Source organism: Myiozetetes cayanensis, unplaced genomic scaffold, assembly GCF_022539395.1.
Source record: "Myiozetetes cayanensis isolate MyiCay16 unplaced genomic scaffold, myiCay2020 scf5-8, whole genome shotgun sequence".
In the NCBI taxonomy this organism is placed as follows: Eukaryota; Metazoa; Chordata; class Aves; order Passeriformes; family Tyrannidae; genus Myiozetetes; species Myiozetetes cayanensis.
The window spans coordinates 79335217-79352881 of NW_026087742.1; the positions used below are offsets into that span (position 1 = coordinate 79335217).

Genomic DNA, 17665 nt, shown 5'->3' on the forward strand with positions numbered 1-17665 from the left:
CTAGGGATTAACCAGAAGGCCCCCATTCAATTTTCTGATATAAAACTATAGCACTCAGGAGCTTTGTTTCACCTAACTATTCTCTTTTTCCTCCAGTCATATTAAAAGAATATTGGAGTTCAAATTACCATAATCCCAAGGACAGGAGGGCTCTTTTTTGCTTGTTTTGAGTATTTACTCTGGTCTCATGAAAATCATATTCTTAGCTAAGTGGAAAAAAAAAAGCTTCCTTTTCAACACCTCTTTCAAATATGGGAAACAGATGGCTCTCTCCATGCTTCATGACTATTACCACTTCATGTGAAGTATCTCCAGTGTTTGAATTTGACACATGCAAGGGCACTGCTCTCTGCTTTAACACATCTTCTGTATCTTGAAGGTATCTAGGCATGCTACGAGACACCAGTTCTGAACAACTTCTTAAGCTATGGTAAGCTCTGTGATGTAGTTGCTGTAAATAAAAAAAAAGAAAAAAATCCAGTGACTATTATGGAGAATATTGTACCTCAAACCAGTTTAACATTTGTGTTGCCTGGCTACCCAGTGACAAGCAACTGTCAAAAGGAAGAAGAATCTCTATTTCACTTCTCTGACTCAACTGAATAGATCAGAGCACCATCCAGGTACATGACCCTTTTCTGTTAATAGGGCAAAATTACATAGAAGGACCAGATTTTTCTCTGGATAGCTCTAGACAGCTGCAGGTAACTTAGCTTGCCTATTTAAAGTTCCCATTTGTCTATTTTTAATGAATCATGTAATAGCATAATTCAACCTGAAAGAAAAAAAAATTGGAGAATTTGAAAGAATTAGTGTTGAACTCATGAGCCTAAGAAACTCCACAGGTTTTTTTGCTTTTGGATTTGCTATTTCTTTGCTACCTACTTGTTCTTTGAACTGTGGCTTACTAATTTTGGAGCTTCTTAATGAATGAGCGACGTTCATTAAAGATCTTGAGCAGTGTAAATGATACTTTCTATATCTATTTTTTTTCCACAATGAAGCTTGCTTTTTTTTTTTTTAATTTTTTTCAAATTGCTAAGTAAGATTTTAAAAAGTAAAAGATGCATAGTAAAATTTCATCAGTTTTAAGTAATATAATATACTAAAATTTCCTCAGCTAACTTCATGGAAACTTGTGCTACTGGTTTTCTACGCTGAAGGTAATTGGAAACTTAATGTTATATTATATTGTAACATTCAGTACCCTGAGTGAGAAAGACTGAGTATGGAACAGTCATAAACACAACACATAAATTAGAGATCCCCATCAGTGACATACGGTTATACACAAACCCTTAGGAAAAAAGTCAGAATCTTTATAAGTCATCATTATGGTTTTGTGCTGCAGAAAAGAAAAGCCCTATGCAGTACATGGAATTCTTGTTATTTATTTCTTTTTCTCCAGTGACTTTTCTTCGTCTATTGACTTCATGGACAACTGAAAGAAATACTAAAGGAAACATCTATTTCAGTTATTGTGCAAAAGATTGCAGTGCAAAAGATAGCTCCTAGTTATTGTGCAAAAGATAGCTCCTTCTCTTTCATCTGTATTTTGAAGTAGAGTACATTTTGAAGTCTAATTGTAAACTGTGTCTGGGAGTCTTATTTCCACATTCCAAAAATTTTGAGTATATTAATTTCTCCACTGATTTGCAGTTTACTAGCTTACTGGTTAACCTGCCACTTCCTTCTTGGCTCCCAGAAACTGTTGTTATGAAGCTCTCTTTCTGCTGCCTTCCTCTCCCTCTGTGTCACACATGGAGTTCAAGCAGTGACCTTGGCAAGTTCATCTCCCTGAACCAGGCATCATTTTTTTGTGGGTGTAGTCCTGAACATCTCGTCAGGTTGTCACAGGAAACAATTGACTAAGCAGTAAACTGAATCCAGCACCTAAACTGTCCTTCAAATAATTTTCTTAATGTCTACTTGTCTGTGCATCAAATATCCGAGCAGACGACATTGCCACATCAGCCTCTTTGCAAAGAATTAATTTCTTTGGGACAGTGATGACTGTATAACTATCAACTAGAGATATTACATGTTCCCCTTTGAAATACATGTTTCTATTTGAAATACTGTGCATTAGGTTCTACAATGGCCCACCTAAACAAATAATTGATATCTGAAGCTTCCTGTAATTGAACATTCTACTGATAGTAGGGATTATAACTGATGATATGGACAATGCAATAAAACATGATTAAAGGTAATGAAATCTTGAACCTTGTCTTAACAGATTTACTTGCTTACTTTCTTTTGATATCTTCAGCAAGACCAGAAGCCCAAACTGCCCAGTCTACTATTTGTAGGTTGTGATATCACCCAAACATGGCATGCCTTTTGAACTGACAGAAGAATACAGCCTCAGCTGATACTGTGAAGTGCAAAAAAGCCATTTTGAGATGATGCTTGCATAGCTTATTTTGACAAATGCAACAATTAAGAAAAAGTGACTGAAAGATGCAGCAAGTAACAAGACAGCTTATTTCAAAGCAGCCTGCAGTAGTGTCATCGACCTGTAATCTGCCTTCTAACTTTAATATTTTTGTTGAGAGAAGGTGGGGAAGTGAAATTTAACAGTTTTACAATTTTACAGTTGGTATGTAATAAACGAATGGCCCATCCTGGGAATGAACACTTTCCAGACCAAAGATTCCAAGACAGAGTTTTGTTTCTCCCAGAAAACACATATCTTCTCAGCCATTTAATCTGTGTCTCCTATATCTCCTTCAATTAAGTCGATGCAAAACAAACAAAAAATATTTTTTTTGTATTATCTGAAAAAGATGGTTGTTAGGAGAGAAAAGCTCTCCTTTAGAAATCAGAGTGTTGAAGTGCTTTAATTTAAGTTCTCATAATTAAGGCAGTAAAGTTTAAAATTTGAGGGCAAATGGAGCTGGCATTCTAGAAAAACCAGTACAGATCAGCTTAGCTCCAACAGTTCTCTCATTTCTATCATAGAGCAGAACACCTGGGTTACTAAAATGGCAAATAGTAGAGGAGATTCATTGCGTATCACAGTAAAAATGAAGAGGTAAACTAAGAAAGAGCTTCTGGCCTCAGTCATGTCAGTGTTAGAGAAGGATTTACTAAGAAGAATTTAATCCCACTACCCTTTTTAGAGTTTAACATGTAAATTTGGTTCTGATGATGGAGAACACCTGTATAATGCACACCTTATCCCTACAATGTGACCTCATTTAATCTTTAGCACAGTCTTTAATGGAGATACCAGGAAATCTTATCAGCCTTTAATGGAGATACCAGGAAAAGCTGTATCACTGGAAACCCCAGTTCTCTTTATTTGGTGATTCACTGAACCCTAAGTGGACATCCTCCCCTTCCCCCAAAATTACCAGATAATAAAACTAACACACCAAACTGGACAGGATCTCTTTCTAGAAGTCTTTATTGTACTTCCCTCTCTCGCTGGACTATCTGAGTCATTAGGACCTTGCTTTAAGAAAAGCAGTTTCCTCAAGAGTAAAAATCTGGGTATAGGTTACATGCCAAAAGTAAGAAAAATTTACCTACCCTATGAGAATTTTCAGTGATATCTAATAGATGAATATAGTTTATGTGTGTGTCCATACATCTGACTATTATGTACACACATATGGCAATATCTAATTAACATGAAGAAAAAAATTCCTCTTTAGAAAAGATGTTAAGCCGTATAAAGGTGTGATATATATATCAAGAGCCAAGTTAGAAAAGACTTATGCCATTTAAGTTGCCAAGTTAAATACGGCACAATTGAAGAAAACCTGTCCCTCCAGGCATTCATAAGCCTACACTTGGGAGCTCTTGGAAGCTAACTTAGCACCAATTGTATCTTATTTAACTTGGCCATTTAGAGGGCTAACCCTTTAGCAACTTGGCTCACACTGCCCATATCACACCTTTACATGACTGACCTTCCCCTCTCAACTTTCCCTCATTTCGTGCACACTGAATGCTTTTGATCAGATCTGATTTACACTATTTTGTCCAATTAGCATGAAAGACAAAAAATTTCTGAAGGACAGGTCTGCAAACATAAAATATAATTGGATGGAAATGGACCTGTTCACATTCTTTTTGCCTTAGCTCAACGTGAGAGTGTTAAGTGCTAACTGCCTGGTTTTGCTGTCACTGTGCCACCCTACAAGGAGCTTTCCACAAAGCCTGGTAGTTGAGCCTTTTGTGCTGTTGCACAGGGCTCATGCACTGCACTAAAAGAAGCAGCTACCTGCTCTGGTAGAGGATCTGGGTTAGCTCAGATTATGGTAGAAAATGGAGAGGGTAGAGGCTGTGTTACTGACTTTTGCAGTCATGTATTAGGACGTGTGTGGTAGAGCTAGATGGTGGTGTTAAAAGTGCAGAGAGGTTCAGATCTTGCTTCTTCTGGTAAATACATGCCTGAAACACACTAAATTAGAGTACTGGATTCCTGTACAAAAGTGTTGGTTGTGACTATCACAGAGAAGAGAGAATTCAGTAAAGAAAGGAATTTATTTTAACATCAAAATACTGTTGCTGTATAGAGCATGGAAAACTTTACATCTCAGACCATGCATAATTAAAGACACTCCCAGGACACTTCTGTCATTTAAGTCAGCAAAAACAGAATACATGGCAATGGAATTTAATGGAAATACTATGTTGTAATCTTTGTAGATTATTACCTATGATAACTGAACTTAGAAGTCATAGTAATGCCAGCAGTATAAAGACTTAGATTAGATAGAAAGAACACAAAATTACTTCCCTGAGATGTTTATGTCATCGCATACATGGTGTCATACCATCTTCCAATCTCGTACGACACTGTAGTCTGTGCAATAAAACCTCTCCATTCAAGGTGATATGTGGACGGAGCTGCAGGGGGAACAAAGGAATACTTGTCAAATACGGCTCCCAGGAACATTGGGTTGGATAAAGATGGATTTATTGGTGGTAGGAGAAGGAAATGAGTATATCACTAATCGTCTTGGTGATAGTGGCTGTGTAACACACAGTGCACAGCACCCTTCACACTGTTCTACCAACACCTAGTCCTCCCATAACACAGTTTGCATATGCATGAGTGGAAAAAAGAAATGCACAAAATAAGATTTGCTAGCCAAGATATACCTATATACTTGAATAGTGACTCATGTCTCTGGTCAGTGGGGAGAAATAAGGATCCCATTATTCTCAGCTTCAAGATACTTATAATAGATAAGATTAACTATGTTTTATTAGTTGCTATTGCTTTCCCTTAATTAGAAAGGGAAGTCTAGGGAAAGTAGGCCAAATATAGACCATTTAAGCTAGGAAAGGTAAATCTTGGTCTAAGTAAGCAGGGTGTACCTTTTTTCAGAGGTGTAACAACGAAGGTTTATTCTTGCCTCTGCTTTGTGCCAGAGTGTTGGAACATATTAATAAAACTGAAAACACAAGAACAGAGAAAATTAGTAAAATCAGAAAACACAAACAAAAATACCTGAAATCAACAGATTCTACATTCTAATTTTCTCTGCAATGAAGTTACACTATAATACCTTTAGTCAACACTATCTTTCCTCTTCCACAGAATCCTTTCTATGAGTTCCCCATAGCACAAATGAACAAGAATGGGTTTTAGGGAATCACTACATACAGATTAGTTTTCCAAAAAAGTTATGTACAACTTTCCTCATCAGTTTAATAGAACTAAAAATATTAAAAATAAGCACTAGTTGGGTCTGCTTTTCCATGAAAATGCAGATTGGGATATAGACTAGGGACACTCTATTAAAATGATTTACTGAAGCCATAGCAGTTAGAGGTGTGATCCCAGAGCCCTTCTGGCCTTCAGAGGCTGACAACCCAAACAGTGGATTGTGTGAAACAGGCTTTATTATGGGATGGAGTGAAAGAGCACTTACAGCAGTGGAAAAATAACACAAAATTCAACAGAATGAAGTAGGAGAGGAAAGAAATAAACATAGTGTTTGGGAAAAATAGACTGAATTTTGCACAATTGTGCCCAATAATTAATTCATTTTTAATACTAGACACTGCTTTCTGTCTTTGAAGAGCTGAAGCCTGTGAAGGTGGCTTGCATGGTTCTCTCAGACATGAAAGAATGATGAGAAGACTGGATGGCCACAGGATATAGTGCAAGGACGGAGGATGGGGGAGGTATTCCTTGTCAGAAGAGGGGATATATAACAATTTTATTATATATTTCTTTCTGTATCCATATATATATATCTCCTTGTCTTTAGGACAGTTTTGATTCTATGAGGTTGCAACACATCATGGAGGGTGGCTATGATGTAGGGATCTTAAAATTGTCCCCACATGAACTCATTTAATATATAATCAGGCTGTGGTCCTGTTTACAGCTAAGCCTAAGGAAGTGGTGTCTTCTGCAAGGGGCATGAGGAAGACCTTTCCCAGTGCCTGGGATGTAGCTGCTCTTCAGGAACCAATGGTGGGCTTGATAGTGCTGGGTTCATGGTGGGACTTGATGATCTTGAGGTGTTTTCCTACCTAAACGATTCTGTGTGGGGTGAGCATCCCATGGGCTCTGTGAACAAACAGGGTGACATCTTGCACTGCATGCAAGGCCAGGCATTTTTGTCCAAATCCAGCAATGGGCCAAGGCAGACTGGCCAAGGACATGTCCATGGGGCTAGTACTTTGGATACCTGTTTGCTCTGGGTTGATATTTTCACTGAGTTGGGTAAATAAAGACCTTTTAGTAGAAGCCTATGCAGCTTGACAGTATGCCATAAGTGTACCCTAAAGTTGTGTTGTTCAGAGCTAAAAATTAAACCAATTAATGTCTGGATTTTTACCTCCACCTTGTTATCTCATATCTCTGACGTCAGTTTTCAAGAACAAGATATGTAAAGCAGCAGTAAATTTTTCACACATTTTGCTGTATACAATATTTATGGGCTGCTTTTTATTTGAACACACTGTGCTGGCACAAGCTGCTGTGCAGTGAAACTGTCTGATCTCACGGACTGATTATGCAAAATGAAACCAAAGCTCTGTTTTCCTGCTCCCATCATGCGTCACGTTAAATGTTGATATTTTCAGATTTCTGTATAAATATTTCACTTGATTTCAACAGTTTAGCTTCAGGACATAGAGTGAAAAATAGGAGACAAGACAAAATAATTTAAGCTAGTTGGAAGGAAGGAAAAACAAATGCATCAGTACAGTAATTTGTTTTCCAATAGAAATAGTAAGTGACAGATCTTAGATGACCTATGAGTTTAACTCCACAATTCCCTGGGTTTTTAAGACTATTGAGTTTGTTTAGTTTGGTGGTATAGGATAGGACATGGAATTTACATGAAAATTTCTGCAGCCAAAACCTATTCTCGTTCTGGAAAGAAAGTAAATTTTAGTAGTGTTTCAAGAGATGGAGTACTCACTATCATTCAGGCCAAAATGCCAAATGATTGATTAAACCACAATAAAGGATTTCAGTTATCTGTACTGAGATATAAAATTAGTCTAAAATCTGAATTTACAAATTCCAATAATCTGTGCAGAACCTTTATCCACACAACAGTCATATCTATCTGCGTGAGTTCAATATCAGAGTTAGGAAGGAAAGAGAACCAATTTGTGCAGCCTATTACTTAGTGAGAGCACGGTAAAATGGTGCTAAAGTATTTCATATTTGCTTAAGATGTTTTCTAAGCTTTTTCTTAAGAATACATAGATTATATTTGCTGCAGTACACCATTTTTCTGTGGAAGCTCAGTCTGTGGCACAAATTCGGTGAAATCGTGCATTACATGAAACTGTTTAATGTGTATCTCACTTTTCCTGACTCTAACTAACCAGTCAAATTAAAGTGGGCTGAGGAGATAGAGCCTGTACTGCAGCCTGTAAAAGTATACTTAAAAGTTGCAGAGCAAACCTGACTGAAATGTTTGTTTAAAAGAACAAAGTTAGACACATCTTTGTATATTTACCAGCGTATAAGATGAAGGGGAAAATAAATTAATTTCCTTTGATTCTTTTCAATGTAGCAGTTGTCTGCTGCTCATTTGCTAACGAAAAGGGCTTATCTTTTAGGTGAACTCCTGTCTCATATCTCCTGAAATTTATCTGATAAGAAAAGACATTTTTATCTTTGGTTCTGTAAAGATAAGACTGACTGGTAAAAGTGTAAGGCACACCCTATTTGATTCAGCAAAACTGTTCTTACTAATTCTGATTCCTCTTCTTAGTTTTATGTCAGAATTCTTCTTGGTTGGATTGCAGTGCTGCAATTGACATTTCTGGTTTTCCTTTCACTATACCCACTTCTGTTTCCATCTGCTCAGACTTTTACTTCAGTCAATAGTTAATGTGGTTGCTCAGTTTCCCATCCTTCCTCTGTTACCTGTCTTCCTCATTTATTCTCTCTCCCTATAGTGTCTTCTATACTTATACCTATTCATATATTCACGTGTATTCCCAGAATAGATAAAACTTTTTGTTTTGTCATACCCCTGCTAATGATCTAGCCTATCTGCATTAAGTAGGACAGAGGTACTCTCTGCACCTCTCTGGCTGTTCTACGACTTTTCATCTGTCATTGAGTGTTATTAAATACACAGCATTTTCAATCAAATGCTGACAAAGGGCCAGTGTGTACAACTCTGCCTTTCTGGATACAAGGTTTACCTCCTGTGGACACCAGAGCAAGCGCTGTCTGTGATGGGTCTAGGACATGCTAAGGCACATTTCAGGTGGAGGTAGAAGGAAGACTGCCTTGTTATATTTGTACTGCTGAAGCAAAGAGGTCCAGGGCCTGATTCATGCCCATAATGCTAGGGGCTGGCCTCTGCCAATACTGATGTGTACCACAAATATCAGTGGAGATGAACTGCAACCCTGTGTGTGGACTTCCTTCCTGGCCACCTTGTCATTTAGCAGCACACCTTTGTGCACAGGATAATCTCCATCGACAGATGGATGTTAGCTGCATGCAAGCTGCTGAGGTGTCATGGCTGGCAGTGTTGCTGATGAAACACATCTCTCTGGGATCCAGCCATGTTGGTCAGTCTGCCTGTGTGACCCTCTCCTTCAATCCAGCATGAACTGTGCTCGTGATTACCTTCTCTCTTGCTTAAGAGGTTCTCCAGAGGGCAGCCCCCGGGGGTTGGTGTCTATTCTGTCTCAGGCATCTTGTAGTCCTGTGTTACTGCACCACAAACATGTAAGTGCTCTTCTAAGGGGATAAAAAATATGCCTCTATATCGAATTTTGTGGGGGAAAAAAAAAAAGTCAATATCCAAGTATGCTGCTGAGTCAGTTTAGTTATTGTAGTGGAGAGTCTAGAAGCAGTACTGTAGTGTACAATGCTCTATATGATCCTCTTGGTACCTACACATTATTCTCTGTGCTCTTGCATAATTTTTGGGAATGTAAGCAGTTCTGTTGCCTCTAGGGAAAGTTTTCATGCTGCTTGGAACACGGGATTTTTGCTTTAAGAATGCCCAGTCCCCCAAAGAGGTGACACACTGGAAGCCAGTCGAGAGCAGAACTACAAGGACAGTTTGGTGCACAGGCTGTGTGCTAAGGATGCTGATATATGCTGAGCACAAATGTAATAAAAAGAATTAGGTGGTTGAGCTTTCTTTAGGGAATTGGGAAATGTGATTTAAGTCTCCTTAGATAGAAGAGGAAATCAAACTCTGCCCCTCAGGCCCCCGCCATCAAAGCAAAGATAATTTGGCTAATGTACACTGAGAGAGGGAGTAGGAAATGGGTCAACAACAGCTGCATAGAAAAAAGCAGCAGAAACACCCTGTTGCTCTGGGACTCAAGTAGATTTTCTCAGAACATGACTATTAAACTGAGACCCTGAGGAGCAGCTGATGGGGAACCCCTCATTTCAAGGTCTTGGCTGGACTTTGGTAAACTTGTATCTGACCTGAATGGTGTTATAAGCGCTTTCAAAGTCTGCATGAAGGTGTTACTTAATTGTCTGAGGAACTCCTAGATAAAACCATTACATGTCTCTGGAATTCAGGTACCTTTTCTGAACAGTTTAGCATTAAGAGCAAAAACAGTTTTGCACATTTGAAAAGGTGTTTATGGATCTGACTCAGTAGCCTTGCATCACTAATCCTCTTCTTCCACTGTCAAGATATCCTGGTTTTCTCTGGGAAAGAGTTAATTTTCTTCCTAGGAGTTGGTATAGGGCTGTGCTTTGGATTTAGTATGAGAATAATGTTGGTAACACACAGATGCTTTAGTTGTTGCTAAGTAGTGCTTACCCTCAGTAAAGGACTGCAGTTTCCCATGCACTATCAGTGAGGAGAGGAACAAGAAGCTGGGAGGGAGGGAGGGAGTATGGCCAGTTCAGTTGACCCTAACTGGTCAAAGGAATATTCCATAACATAAAGTGTCACGCTCTGTATATAAACTGGGGAGAATTGGCTGAGAGGGGCTGACTGCTGCTGGGGGACAGGCTGGGCATTGGTCAGTGGGTGGGGAGGGAGCAACTGTATTGTGCATCACTTCTTTCTCTTGGGTTTTATTCCTCCCTCTCTCTCATTTTCATTACAATAAAAATAACAAAACTATTATTGATAATAATAATTTATTTTATTTAAATTATTAAACTGTTATTATGTCAACCCAAGAGTTTTACCTTTTTCTGATTCTCCACCCCATTCAGCTAAGAGGGGGAAAGTGAGCAAGCAGCTGCATGGTACTTAATTGCTGGCTGGGGTTAAGCCACAACACATGGAAAATGCAGGAGTGACCCTATCACTGCGTACATTCAAGTCACAGATTTTTGAAAAGAATACCTAAAGACAGCATATCACCTCTGAACCTGACTCTGCAGTTCTCGGCAGTTAAACACAAACAGATCGTGCAATACAATTAACCTTCATAACACAGTAAAAAGTAGAAATTCTCCTTTGAGGATTTAATCCTGAGGATCACTTTCATTTCCTCTCATAGCCATTTATTTATTTACCAATAAAAATATGTAATGTTTGAAGTGCAGTATAAATAGGACCATGATTAAGTTGTAAAAAACCCCAACTCTGCAACAAAGATATAATATTCTTTTGGGATGAACATGTTTGATTTTTGTATAAATGAAGGCTCTGTTCTACAGAAGTGGAAACTGTTGTAACTGAAGTATCTGCTTAATTAAAACTTAATTTATTATTAACAACATGAGTCACAGCTGCCATAGGAAGCAATATTATTCTCTGGCCCCACAAAAGATTTTGAATATTTAAAGAAAAAAAAATGGTTTGGGCCATGTACTATTATATCTACACTACTAAATAAGCCAAGGGGAGGACATGGGCTTGAGGAGTGTCTCATGACTGTTTACACCCTTTCTGGCAGAGCTTCGCCTCTTATGACCTGGTACACTTGAGTGGTGCCAGGGTAGGGCTGATGAAGGTGAATATTTCCAGAAGGGAGCTGGAAATGTGTCCCTTCTGCTCGTGGCGGAAGAGAGCCGTGCTTTGTGTATGTGAGAGGGACAGTGCTGCTTGGCTTTGGGTCAGAGAACTGCTCCCTGGTTTATTTTATTTACTAGCAAATGGGTAGAATAAACTTGCTGTCATCTTAGCTTGGACTTGTGCCTGAGCCCACTCTATTCTCTTGTCCACACAAGTCTGAGTGCTGGCTTGTTGTCTGGCTCTTGTCTGGAAGTAACCAAGTGGGGAACAGTAAGCACAGAGAGTGGGACTGCCTCATCCTTCTGCTCTGCCATCATGGGTGGTACTAAAGCAGCTGGTGCAGTCTAGATGGCTGGAGAACAAGGAGGGAAATGTTGCTCTCTGGGCACCACTGACTGAATCCGGCTTGCTCTCTCAGCCATTCCTGGCTCCTCAATTCTCAAATCATGCGGCTGAACACCCTGCACATTTAGTAGTGCTGTGGTGTTTCTGGGTGACTGTAAAGTACTCGAGGAGCATATGCTCTCTTTGAGTTACAGACTAGTCTGACCATATTACAGTGATGACCCAAAAAACCCTATGTGATTTTTATGTTGTGAACGGTCCAGCTGTTTTATGTTTTCTGACTATGGGAGGTTTTTATTTGCGTATGAAATTGTTTCTGTGGAAGAATTCTGAAAAACAGAACAGAATGGGTGAAGTGGTACAGAATAAACAGAAAGTAACTGATGTAGTGACTGTTCCTTCTGTAGACAGCTAGGTATGTCTTCATAAAATAATTTTCTCTGAATTTTCTCCTATTTATGACCACATTGTTCATTTCAGTACAGACAGTTCTGTCCTTCCACTCATATGTCATTTCCCCTCCAATAGGCAAAATATTTGAAAGCAGCTTGTGTTTTTCCTTGGATTTAATGCTTACTGAAAAGGACTGCATAAACATATAAGAACCTCAGAGCTCCAGTTAGCTTGGCAATGACACAAGCAGGTGCTTAAAGAAACTGTGTAAGAGATATGGGCAGCTTCCAGCAAACAACTATTAAAGGACTATCTGAGTTTTACCTTGAGTATCATATTAAATTGCTAGTTGATGTCCACAAATCATTTTTTTCCACTTTTTTCTTAAGACAATTTTTTAGATATTGTGCATTAATTGTATAATTTTTTTAAACAAACATCGGATATCTTAAAACTGGAATATGTGTTCTTCTAAGTAAGCTGTATGTTTTGTTCTATTTCCTCAGTAGGTGCACTTTTATGGAAAATTCTTATGGAAATTTTTATGGAAAATTCTTCCATATCAGCTGTGGTTTATTTTATGAGTTCAGGGTATATTTTTAAAGAAAGAGCCTTACGTGGAAAGAATTTGTGTTCTACCTACAGCAGATTTACTACTGACATTAGAAACACATCACCAGCACAACCTGTAACCCTGACATTTTCATTAATCCCCCGTAGTTAATTCCACTTGTGAGGAATTAATTGTACCATCAAATTACTTAAACAGGGCCTTACCATCTCAATATGACCTCCTTGCTTCTATTTTGAATTCATATGGGGGAAAGTGTCTTTTAAAAACTGTAATGAAATCTCCCAAATGAGTAATACATAAAATCATTGCAGAAGAAGGAGACAGAAGGTCTGCAGTCATTATATAGTCACATAAAAGAATGTATCAGATTACCTTAATGATACCTGATCAGCAGACCTAATCAGTACATCTGAAGCAATTAAGTTATATCTATGAGATATGAAGTACTGTTACATTTGTGTAAGATGCTAATATTTCTCATGGTCAGGAACAGTGGCAGTGAATGAGGAATTGTGCGTGAGCTTTGTGTGCTCAAAGGAAAAACAATTAGATTCTGTTTGCCTGGAACAGAAATTGTTCCTTTTTATAACTTTATCCTAGATATATGGAGACCAGAGAATAAACTACTTAAAGGAACTGATCAACTCCATCTTGCAGTCAGTAAGAGTTTTCTCCAGTGTTGAGTTTTCTTTTCACTTTCTTTGAAGTTTTAAAGTAGTTGCTGTGATTGCAAAGGATTTCTTAGTTGTTGGGTTATTGGAAAGGCAAAAGTCCAGTTATCATGGCTCAATCTACATATAACTGAAATCCAAAAGATGATGAACTTTATTTCAATTTAGTACTTCCAAAGTCTCACATTTTCCTAAATCAGTCCTAATCTGAAGTAGGAGGCTGATTTATGATCTTTGAAGAGAAATTGGGAATTGATTAATTTTATATTAAGTCTATTATGAGGAAATAGAGATATCACAAATACTTTTTTGTGCGCTCTTTGTTTGTATAGACATAGTTTTGAATGTCCTCTGGGAACTTTATTTATTTATTTTTTTTTTTTTACAATGTCTTTCTCTTCTTCCAGAATTCTTCCTGTCCTTGACCAGGTGTCTGAAGAGTGTAATGGCTTGCTCTCCAGACCAAAATCTGTCTTTTTCTGCTGACAGTACTGACTACTTCTTTTCAAAGAAGCATGAAGGCTGATGCTAGAAACTTACTTGTTGATGGTTAAATTTAATGGATAATAAATGGAGAGGGTAATACCATTCCACAGTACATGTCTATTCATGAAAACACTGTAGGATGCCTTCAGAACTTTCAGTTTTCCATAATCTCCAATTCCAGTTCGAAAACTGGGAGATATCCTGGCAAGTTACGGTTATTTTTACATTTGGCTTTTTAAGTTAATTTAGTGTTCAGCTTAACTGAGATGCTAATGCTTTTGGAGCAGAATGAATATTCCTTAGAAAACAGAAGCAGAGATTTACTTCTATTGTCCTTCAGTTCTGGCTTGGAAAATCCAGTCAAGTTTGCTTAATTGCTATTTAGTTGTGGGACCGTTACACTATATTTGCTTTAATTCTGGTTGCGAGCAAGCAATACAGTTAATCTGTGGAGAACAGATTCTTGTCAGATACCAAGAAGTGAAAGTCTGTTCCTTTGGAGTTAGGGAATACTGATTATTGTTTTATATTTGCATCAACTATACAGTATATTAATTGATTGGACTACCAAAAAATAAGTTCATGTCTGAGGCTGACAAAAATGATACTGACTGGCAGAGAATAACAGTAGGTTTTCAACATCATAACCTGATTAGTTTGAAACAAGAAACTCTTTAAATGTAAATTGCAAATCAATTTGCTTGTTAATTCTATTCAAATTGCACTCTCTTCCAACTGACATAGCACACTATATGGCAGAAACAGTTCTTCCATCTGTCTTTAGGTCAGATGAGAAATTAATTCTATTACAAGTTATATAATAGAAGATTAGAATAATCATACTGTACTTTATTTTGTATACTTTTCATTTTCTCAACTCTAAAGCCTATCTTCCTGGTTAAAGGAAACAAACTGAGGGCTCAACCAATCTATGCAGAAAAGAAATGAAGACAAAAAGATGCATTTAATTTCAACTTTTTTTTTTTTTTTTACTGTCTAAGACTAAAAATTTATATATTTCATCTAAAACAGGCCTTCTGAATTTACTTTATAGAGACAGGCAATTCTAAGACAGTAGATATGATTAACTCTGTGGTGGTCTGTCTCCTTCTCTTTGCTGACTAGTGAATACATTTTATATATAGATTTATGGCTAGAGATCAGCTTGGCAAGTGTGACTGTTGTATCTTTGTAGGCCTTATGCTACAGACCTTGGCATGAGTTAGGCTTTAATTCAGCTGTCATTTCAACTTTTAGGGTGTGTCTGTCCTTAGGCATATTACAGCTCATTTTGACTGCAACAGCTTGAGAACCAGCACTGCAAAGGCAACTGTATGACTTCTTAGTCTAAAGTGATAAATTCAAGATTACTAGTACGTGTAATAGTTAATCAGAACAGGCATTTTTTAGCCTGAACATCACTGCATCATGCTTTTAAATTTCACAATCTGCAATGTCCCATCCATAGGCTGTTTCCATGGATAGAAGATTGTTTAATGAGCAGTGGTAACTAAGTGATACTACCTGTCTTTGAAAGGATTTTCATGCTAGAGAATGTGAGGAGATGACCCTGAGCAGGTTAAACAAGGCCAGTGTTTTCCTTTTGACAACACCAGGACAACTGCAACTGCAAGGCTGGAGACCACCAGACTTCTTCAGCTGAGAAGCCCATATATCAGCATTTACAGGACTGACAGCCAAAGACATATATCTTTCTGGAGACCTCTGGGGAGAGAACACAACTTCCCCAATGGTCCCTTACACTGCTGTGAGATATCCCACCACAGCTTCACAAATGACACTACAGCTGGAGATTTAGAAGTTGTCACATCAATATAAGTCAGTCTCTCACAATATTAACAAGCCCTGAGATTTTGTTTTAGGTTTGATGTGCTCTAAAGGCATATGTTGGGTAAGACCTTTGAGCTGACTTTGCTTCATGTAAAGCTTAGGACATACGATCCTTGATAGCTATAATTGTAATGGCTGCACAAACTGCAGACTCCATTCTTCATCTGAGGCCCTGAATGCACATATACACTAGAAAATGTGGATCAAATATGACATCAGACATCTTGTGTTCATTTAATCTTCATTATGTTGCCCAAAGAGATGGTACATGCCCCATCCTTGGAAACATTCAAGGCCATATTGGATGAGGCTCTGAGCAACCTGATCTAGTTGAAGATGTTCCTGCTTATTGCACAGAGGTTGGACTAGATGACTTTCCAAGGTCCCTTCCAAGCCAAACTGTTCTATGATTCTATGATTATTAAACATATCCATTTCACACATAACCTGAGCTGTTTTTGTTACATCTCAAAGCTATAAACTCTGCCTGTGTGTTAGGTTTTGGTCTCAATTCTTTCCACCTTAAATTACTCCAGTGGGCAAAATTATAAATAGTTTCTGACTTTATTCAGTTCAATGTTTATACAGTTGCATTAAATACACACACATGCATAGTATAAGCAAGACAAACCATTACTCTTCGATACATTTCAAAATCTGCTTAAAATATTCACAGAAACATTGAAGTTCAGCATGGGGGAATAATAGGAGCTTGCTGTGTAAGAAAGACATGATCCTAACTAACTTCTGCTGCCCATTTTTTGATGAATGCAGGATCAAGACAATAGGCTTTTTAGTAATATAATAATAATGGCCAGTCTTCGCGAGCGAAGATCCGGGGAAGGTCTTTCCACCTTCCAGCCTGCGCATTGGATTTTTTAGGTGAGACACAGTGTGCGCGGAACTGAGCCCACCCTTTAATCCTAAGGTTCATCTGCCGGGGCCAAGCAAGCTTGGACGGTGGCAGCGAGGTCCTTAGGACGTAGGTGGGTTGCCTTTAAGGGCTAACGAGCCCCACCTGCCCGGGAGTGGCCCTGACCGGGAATCGAACCCGGGTCTCCGCGGTGATAGCGCGGCGCCTTTACCACTAGACCACCAGGGGCTTTTTAGTACAGATGTCACAAATAGCAGCTTATCCTTTTCTTGATGAATATGTTGTTTCACATTTATGATTCCTCCATAACAGTCTTCATCATGTTGTTCTGTTTAATCTCTGTTCTATAAAGCATAGCATGCCTCGTTATGTGCTAAATACCACCAAGTGTTGAACTCCTCCTTGGAGGTTATGACCATTTGGAACTCCCTCTCAAAAGTAAAGCAGCTTCAGGCCTCCCAGAACTCAGAACATTTCAAGACCATTTCAAGAACATTCCCCCACAGATGCTGGATAGCAATAATTTATTATTTGTTTAATATTGGGCACGTTTCTGCAGCAGTGGAAAACTACACATTGGGAACTTAAACTCCACAGTTTCAGTTTTATTTGTAAAAAACCTGCCACAGTAACTCACAACACCTAGGAAGGTCCTCTTTAATATGAAAGAAAGGTGGATACTTTCTGTGTGTTGATAGTTGGCTCATTCTCGAATTTTTTGGTCAAACTCTCACTCACTTGTATGAAGTTCTCTGGATGCTTTCCTTACATATGAGCTACAGAACTAACGTTACTGAATGTATTCGTAAAACATTACAGCTGCAATTTACTGCACCGTTTCTCTAGAATTATACTAATTTTCTCCATACACTTAATACAACTTTCTCTAGGTACTCTTGAAATTTCACAGACAAATAATATATTTGTACAACCAATTATTTCTATTGGTGGCTCATATAAATGAAATCAACTACATCAGGCTCTACATGTCCCAGACATCTGGTAAGGTCAATTTTATGGAGTTCATAAAATAACAAATATATATAGCTCTTTACAAGCACTGTTGTCTCGTGTC

General features: G+C 38.2%; 1 long non-coding RNA gene across 1 annotated transcript in view; it reads left to right on the plus strand.

Moving 5' to 3' along the window:
* The first annotated feature begins 16533 nt into the window (after positions 1-16533).
* Positions 16534-17665, plus strand: part of LOC126648761 (uncharacterized) — an 870341-nt gene continuing 869209 nt past the window's right edge. The window contains exon 1 of the long non-coding RNA XR_007630893.1: positions 16534-16560. This is a non-coding gene — a long non-coding RNA (uncharacterized LOC126648761). The remainder of the gene's footprint in view (positions 16561-17665) is intronic.